This window comes from Primulina huaijiensis, chromosome 9 (assembly GCF_012295235.1).
Source record: "Primulina huaijiensis isolate GDHJ02 chromosome 9, ASM1229523v2, whole genome shotgun sequence".
NCBI lineage: Eukaryota > Viridiplantae > Streptophyta > Magnoliopsida > Lamiales > Gesneriaceae > Primulina > Primulina huaijiensis.
The window spans coordinates 9223628-9231698 of NC_133314.1; the positions used below are offsets into that span (position 1 = coordinate 9223628).

Consider the following 8071-nt stretch of genomic DNA (forward strand, 5'->3'; position numbering starts at 1 on the left):
ATCGTTTGTCACAAGTCCATCTTGCACACTTATGACAAACCCCTAAACTTTTGGCCCTTCGTTTTTTCGCATAAGTGCTTTTTCCTAATCCAGGCAAATACCGAATGAGCAATGATTGTGGAACTTCTCCTCCTAATCGGACCTTAGCTTCTATTACAAGACGAATATCTTCTGGAATTCCTTTTTGCATTAGCAATCTCAATCTTTCACACCTTCCTGCATAAATTTTTCTTAGAACATTTTCAGAAACAGAGGGAAAATATTTACAAATTTTTGAGAGAATTTCATCCATTTTGAAAAGAAAAGAAATGATTTTTTTTTAAATTTTTGTATCAGCAATTTTGGGAAACTGATTAAACCGACTATGAGAGTCACGGAGTACCGTTATCCGCCATTTAACCGGGAAAATAAAAAGATTATGGAAACCTGAACTAAAAACAAACAAAATAAATGCAACACAAAAAAAATCAAGGATCGGAAAGGGAAATAAACTCTTCTTGAAAAATTTCATTTTCTAAAAATGGTTTAAGCATTTGTCCATTTACTTTAAAAATATCACCATTTTTAGGATTTTCAATATCCACAGCTCCATAAGTATACACATGCTTTACAACATATGGGCCTGTCCATCTTGATCGTAATTTTTCTGGGAATATGTGAAGTCGAGAATTATAAAGCAAAACTTTTTTTCCAATCTCAAAAGATTTTCTAAGAATTGTTTTATCATGAAATGATTTGAATTTTGCTTTATAAATCCTTGAATTCTCATACGCGTCATTTCTGAGTTCATCAAGTTCATTAAGTTGCAATTTACGCAATTTGTTGGCATCATTCATGCTTGAATTTAAAGTTTTGATCGCCCAATAAGCTTTATGTTCCAATTGCACAGGCAAATGACAATGTTTTCCGTAAACCAACCTATAGGGAGACATATTCAATGATGTTTTAAAAGCTGTTCGATATGCCCAAAGTGCATCATTAAGTCGCAGAGACCAATCTTTTCTATTTGAGTTAACAGTTTTTTCCAAAATTTTCTTTATCTCCCTATTAGCTAATTCAACTTGAAATTTGTTTGAGGATGATAAGGAGTAGTTACTTTATGAGTAATACCATATTTTTTCATTAATGAAGCAAATGGTTTATTAACAAAGTGAGTTCCCCCATCACTTATCATGGCTCGAGGAATTCCAAATCTACTAAAAATATTTTCTTTTAAAAATTTGATGACGATTTTATGATCATTTGTTCGACATGGAATTGCCTCTATCCATTTGGAAACATAATCAACTGCAACTAAAATATACAAGTATCCAAACGACGGTGGAAAAGGTCCCATAAAATCTATTCCCCAACAATCAAAGATTTCAATTTCAATAATAGGATTCAAAGGCATCATGTTTCTTTTTGAAATCGCACCCAATTTTTGACAATTTTCACAGATCTTGCAGATTTCGTGGGTGTCTTTAAACAAAGTGGGCCAATAAAATCCACACTGCAAGATTTTTGCAGCTGTTTTCTTTGAAGAAAAATGTCCTCCGCATGCTTCTGAATGACAAAATTTAATGACACTACTTACCTCATTGTCGGGTATGCAACGTCGAAAAATTTGATCCGGACAATACTTGAACAGATACGGATCATCCCAATAAAAGTTTTTTACCTCATTCAAAAATTTTCTTTTATCTTGAGAACTCCATTGCGGTGGCATTTTTCCTGTCACAAGAAAATTTACTATGTTAGCAAACCAAGGTGTAGTAGTAACTGAAAATAGATGTTCATCAGGAAAATTATCGTTAATTGGTGTCATTTCACAAGATGATCCTGTTACTAGTCTCGATAAATGATCGGCTACGACATTCTCGGTTCCTTTTTTATCTTTGATCACAATGTCAAATTCTTGGAGCAACAAAATCCATCGTATCAGTCGTGGCTTTGCATCCTGTTTGGTCAACAAATATCTAATAGCAGAATGATCAGTAAACACGATAGTTGTTGATCCAATCAAATAAGAACGAAATTTATCTAATGCAAATATTACAGCAAGTAGTTCTTTTTCAGTTGTGGAGTAATTCATTTGAGCATTGTTTAAAGTTCTACTTGCATAATATATCACATAAGGCTTACCGTTTCTTCTTTGACCCAATACTGCACCGACTGCATAATCACTCGCATCGCACATGATTTCAAATGGTAAAGACCAATCAGGAGGTTGCATGATAGGAGCTGATGTTAAATGTCGAATGATTTTATCAAAAGCATTTTGACATTCTTGAGTCCACTCAAATGCACTGTCTTTTGTTAAGAGGTTACAAATGGGTTTAGAGATTAAACTAAAGTCCTTTATAAACCTCCTATAAAATCCAGCATGTCCCAAAAATGAGCGAATTTCTTTAATGGTTTTTGGAGGGGGTAAATTGGCAATGACATCAACTTTTGCTTTATCAACTTCAATTCCATGAGATGACACGACATGTCCCAAAACAATTCCAGAAGTAATCATGTAATGACATTTTTCCCAATTTAAAATAAGACCTTTTTCCTCGCATCTTTTTAAAACTTTTTCCAAATTTTCAAGACAATTATCAAATGTATTCCCAAAGACAGTTAAATCATCCATGAAAATTTCCAAACAATTTTCAACCATGTCGCAAAAAATGCTTAGCATACATCTTTGAAATGTTGCTGGGGCATTGCATAATCCAAATGGCATCCTTCTAAATGCAAATGTTCCAAAAGGACATGTGAATGTAGTTTTATCTTGATCTTCGAGTGCAATGGGAATTTGATAATAACCTGAATATCCATCAAGAAAACAGTAGTATGGATGACCTGCTACTCTTTCTAAAATTTGATCCAAAAATGGTAATGGAAAATGATCTTTTCTAGTGGCGTCATTTAATTTTCTATAATCAATACACATCCGCCAACTAGATGGGACTCGACTTGTTAACAATTCACCTTTTTCATTTTTTATCACTGTGATGCCAGATTTTTTCGGAACTACTTGTGTTGGGCTTACCCACTTACTATCAGAAATAGGGTAGATAATCCCAACATCAAGTAGTTTGAGAACTTCAGTTTTCACAACATCTTTCATGTGTGGATTTAATCTCCTTTGTGGTTGTTGAGATGTTTTTGCATTTTCTTCTAAGTGAATTTTGTGAGTGCAAATTAGTGGATTAATGCCCTTGAGATCTTTTAGTGTCCAACCAATTACATTTTTATGTCTTTTAAGCATCTCAACTAATTTACCTTCTTCATCACTTGCTAGTTTGGAAGAAATTACCACCGGATATGTTTCATCTTCTCCAAGAAATGCATACTTCAATTCTTCTGGCAAGGGTTTTAACTCCAATATGGGTGGTTCGTCTTTGTTCTCATATTTTGCATCAAATTCTTTCTCTGATCCTGGTAGCGAGTGATACCTGATAAAATCATCAAGATCAATTTCAATATTTTCTTTAACAGTTTCAATTGAACAAATATCTAATTGATCGCGAGTACTCCCTTCTTCAATGTTTTCTTCCACAAGAGTTTCAATAAAATTTTCATCTTCACTTTCATCTCCTTTGTCATGTGGTTGCTTACAAAGATTAAACACATTAAGCTCCAAGGTCATGTTACCAAATGATAACTTCATTATTCCATTCTTGCAATTTATAAGAGCATTAGAAGTTCCTAAAAATGGACGACCTAAAATTACAGGAATTGCATTACAAGCTTCGATAGGTTGTGTATCTAAAACTATGAAATCGACATGATATACAAAGTTATAAACTTGGACCAACACGTCTTCTACCACACCTCTTGGCACTTTAACAGATCTATCAGCAAGTAAAAGTGTTAGCGAAGTAGATTTTAACTCGCCTAGATTGAGTTCTTGATAAATTGAATATGGAAGTAAATTCACATTAGCTCCAAGGTCAAGCAAGGCTTTTTTAATCTTTCGTTCTCCAATAATACAAGAAATAGTAGACAACCAGGGTCTTTGTATTTCAAAGCATTATTATTTTGAATGATTGCACTTACTTGTTCGGCTAAAAATGCTTTTTTTTCACATTCAATTTTCTTTTCACAGTGCGCAAGTCTTTCAAAAATTTGGCATATGATGGTACCTGCTTTATTGCATCTAATAAAAGAATATTAACTTTTACTTGTTTAAAAATATCATATATATCAGAATTCAAATTTGATTTTTTTGTATTTTTTAATGCATGAGGGAATGGTGGTGGCACTATCTGTTGATCCTCCTCTTCGCAAGTTATGGGTTCCACTTCCTTACCCTTTGGAGTTGATTTATCATCATTTTCACAAGGTTCAAGAATGGATTTTTCCACAACCTTACCACTTCGAAGGGTAATAACAGATTTTACCTGATCCATCGGTTGAGTTCCAGAAGTTCCAGTTTGTGAATGATGATCCTTGGGATTAGGCAGAGGTTGTGAAGGAAATTTACCTTTTTCATGAACATTAAGTGCAGATGCAAATTTAGCAAGAGTATCTTTCAAATCTGTCATGGTTTGAGCAGTTTGAGTATTGATAGACTCTTGCTTTGCAATGAAAGAATTCAATATATCTTCCAAATTCCTTTTAGGTGGAGGAACATAAGGTGCATAATTTTGAAAATTTTGTTGATTTTGGAAATGTGGTTGTGAAAATTGTGCAGCATTATCATTCCTCCAACTAAAATTTGGATGATTTCGCCAACCTGGATTGTAACTTTGAGAAAATGGTTCAAAATTTGGCCTTTTGAGATTGTTTAAAACATTGGCTTGTTCATGGAGACATTCTTTAAAAGAAGGCAAAGTGGGACAATGTTTTGTAGAATGATCACTTGTATCACAGATGTGACATGCAATTTATTGAACAGATTTTAATTGACCATTCTTTTTCAATTCAAGTGCCTCAACTTTTCTTGCCAAAGAGGTAAATCTAGCTTGAACATCATGTTCATCTTTGAGAGTGTACATATCTCCACCAGATGTAGGAGATTGAATCTTGTTTTATGGTTCGATTGTACCTATAGTGTCCCAATTTTGAGCATTTTCAGCTAATGAATCGAGATACTCAATTGCCTCATTTGGATCTTTATCTTCAAATGTTCCATTGCACATAAATTCAGCCATTTTCCTATCTTTAGGTGTTAAGCCTTCATAAAATTGAGAAACAACTCTCCAAATTTCAATACCATGATGAGGACAAAGATTAAGCAATTCTTTATATCTATCCCAACACTGATAAAAAGTTTTTCCTTGTTTTTGAGTGAAAGTGATGATTTGCCTTTTGAAAGAATTTGTGCAATGAGATGGAAAAAACTTTTTCAAAAATTGTTGTTGCAATTCATCCCATGTTCGAATGGATCCCGATCTAAGATTTTGTAGCGAAGTTTTAGCTTTATCTTTTAAAGAAAAAGGAAAAAGCTTAAGTCGAATGGTGTTCATGCTACAATTTAGATCATTATATGTGCACACTTCTTCAAACTCTCATAAATGCATTTATGGATTTTCAGAATCTAAGCCATGAAAATTGGGTAAAAGTTGGATAATACCAGGCTTAAAATTGAAATGAGATGCATCAGGGGGAAAAACTAGACATGAAGGTGCACTAGTACGTGTAGGATTCATGTGATATCTAAGTGTTCTTCGTCTATCATGATCATGTTGAGATTGAATTTCATCTTCATTTTCTTGGATGTGTTCTTCCGCCATGTTTTGTGAAAATAAAGGGTTATTTCGAATGAGTCGACCACTAAGTGTACGTGACCAAATATTGCTCATGCAAATGCAAATGCAAAAGAATAAAAACACACAAAAGCAATAAAAATTCAAATAAAAAAAATAAACTATAAACAAAATTAAATAGACTTGAAATTATATTATACTTCCCCGGCAACGGCGCTAAAAACTTGTTGTCACTTTGATTGTTGCACTCCCAAGAGCAGGTTGTCCACAAGTAGCATAATTCGGTGAGTCCGATATCGTATCCACAGGGAAGCTAAGGTAATTACAAGTCCACTACAATGTCTTTTTGTTTTGTTTTTGTTTTTGTTTCTTTTTAATTTTAATTGTTTGAATCTTTAATGGGTAAATTTTAATTGTTCAAATTTTAATTTAAGTAGTTGAGATTAAAGGATCCACTCTTGGTATTTTAATAAAGTTAACATTAACGAACAATATTGAAATCCACTTAATAAAATGGTTCCAATATATTAAATAATCATATTTATATTATGTTATAAATTATTATCTTATAAGTATATAATATATACCAAAACTTATAAATGTGGTCAAGTATTTATTGTGCTATATATATTTGTAAACACTAAATCAAGGTTCCCACTTTAAATGGTTGGTAAAACCAAACAAANTAAGTAGGGTATAAAAATGCTTAAAGAAATAAATATAACATAAACAATAAATAATGATTAAATAATATAAAACATAGATTCTTACCTTTTAATAACCTTATTATCATGCCAAGAGTTTCACCTTATCATCTCAACTTTAGGAAGTTAGCTATTCATTATTCAAAGTGTAAAACTTTGAATATGAAATTAACATGCTAATTGTATTTAGATGAAGAAATAAAAGAAAAATATAGAGAGAAATATTATGAACTCAAAAGTTTGTTCATAGAATGAGGGATATCTTAATACATTACAATGCACCCCTATTTATAGCCAAATTTGGGAAGACAACCACAAATAAAATATTATTTTTTTACACATAAGTCTTCATTGGTGTTCCAAGATATTATATTATATTACACATTACTTTTGAATATCTTCTTCTCCTAATTTGCTTCTTCTCATAAAAAAAAACATGTGGATAATTGAGTTGTCTAGTTGTGGTATTTTTTTCAAACCATTTGACCAAGTAATTTGAGAGATATGGTCAAAATACTAGAGCATGGTAAAACTGTCACTCCTTTGGTAACTTTATTTGTTTCTTAATTTGATCCAAATTGTGAGAGGATTTTTATCTCATGCTTGTCAACAATATTGTAGATATTATAATCAACTTTCTACAGGTCCAAGAATCATCTTAATCCCATTTGCAACGCCAAGTTTATTCTTGTTTTATCGAACCTGTAAAAAATTGTAAAAACTTTTAATTACACAACAACTTATATTTTATACAATTTATTATAAAACATATAATATTTAAACATTTAATAAAACAAAAACTATATATTTATATTATAAAACATTTAATTAATATTAATAAATTAAACTAGTTGGACTAGACCAATTAATTAATCAAACTCATTAATGTTAATTATGTGTATTAGGTTTTGGCTTCATTATAAATAGAAGTGATCAAGACAAAAACCCTAGCCTCCACAACACACTAATTTTCAATGTGTGTTATTCTCGAAAATCACAACTTTAAATCTTCCAAATATTTAGTTTACTTAATTATTGAGATTAATTAAGTAAATCATGATTAAAGAAATATTAAGATTTCTTTATTCCAATTTGCATAGGTTTATTCGAGAGTTTTAAGGAATTGCTAGAATTCTTTTCGGCTCTTACAATATGCAAAAATAATTTTGTACTCTCAAAAGGATTTTGAACCAAATTTTGTTCAATCTCTACGGAAAAATATCTTCTATTTTACTAATGCAATTTAGAAGAGGAATAAATATTCCAGTCGTGGACCTGATTCGGAGGTTGAAGAAAGTTCGTAAAGAATTACAACAAGAGCTATCTCCGCTAAACCCGGAATAGTTGGAGCCGTGTGATTAATTCACAAAAGGTATAAATTTTTACGCCCTATGAAGGTTTTGATCGTAAAACCATACGAGTGCCTAAAACAAATATATTTTGATTGTCAAAATAAAATAAAAATTTTAAACTTCCGCTGCATTTGAGCACGAGAAAACCGAGATCCAACAAGTTGAATGTTTAATGTTTTATTTTAATAAATGAGAACGATGAAAAACAAATATTTTTTTTTTGTACAAGTTATAATTATTTGTAAATAATGTTTTTTTTCATATGTTATAGTTTTTGAAATGTTTATGATGCAATTTAAATATTTTTGTTTCAGCATAAGTGAGTTTTTCGTAA

At 31.5% G+C, this 8071-nt stretch overlaps 1 pseudogene; it reads right to left on the reverse strand.

The window, feature by feature from the left end:
- Positions 1 to 5126, reverse strand: part of LOC140984605 (uncharacterized) — a 6116-nt pseudogene extending 990 nt beyond the window's left edge.
- Positions 5127 to 8071: the final 2945 nt, after the last annotated feature.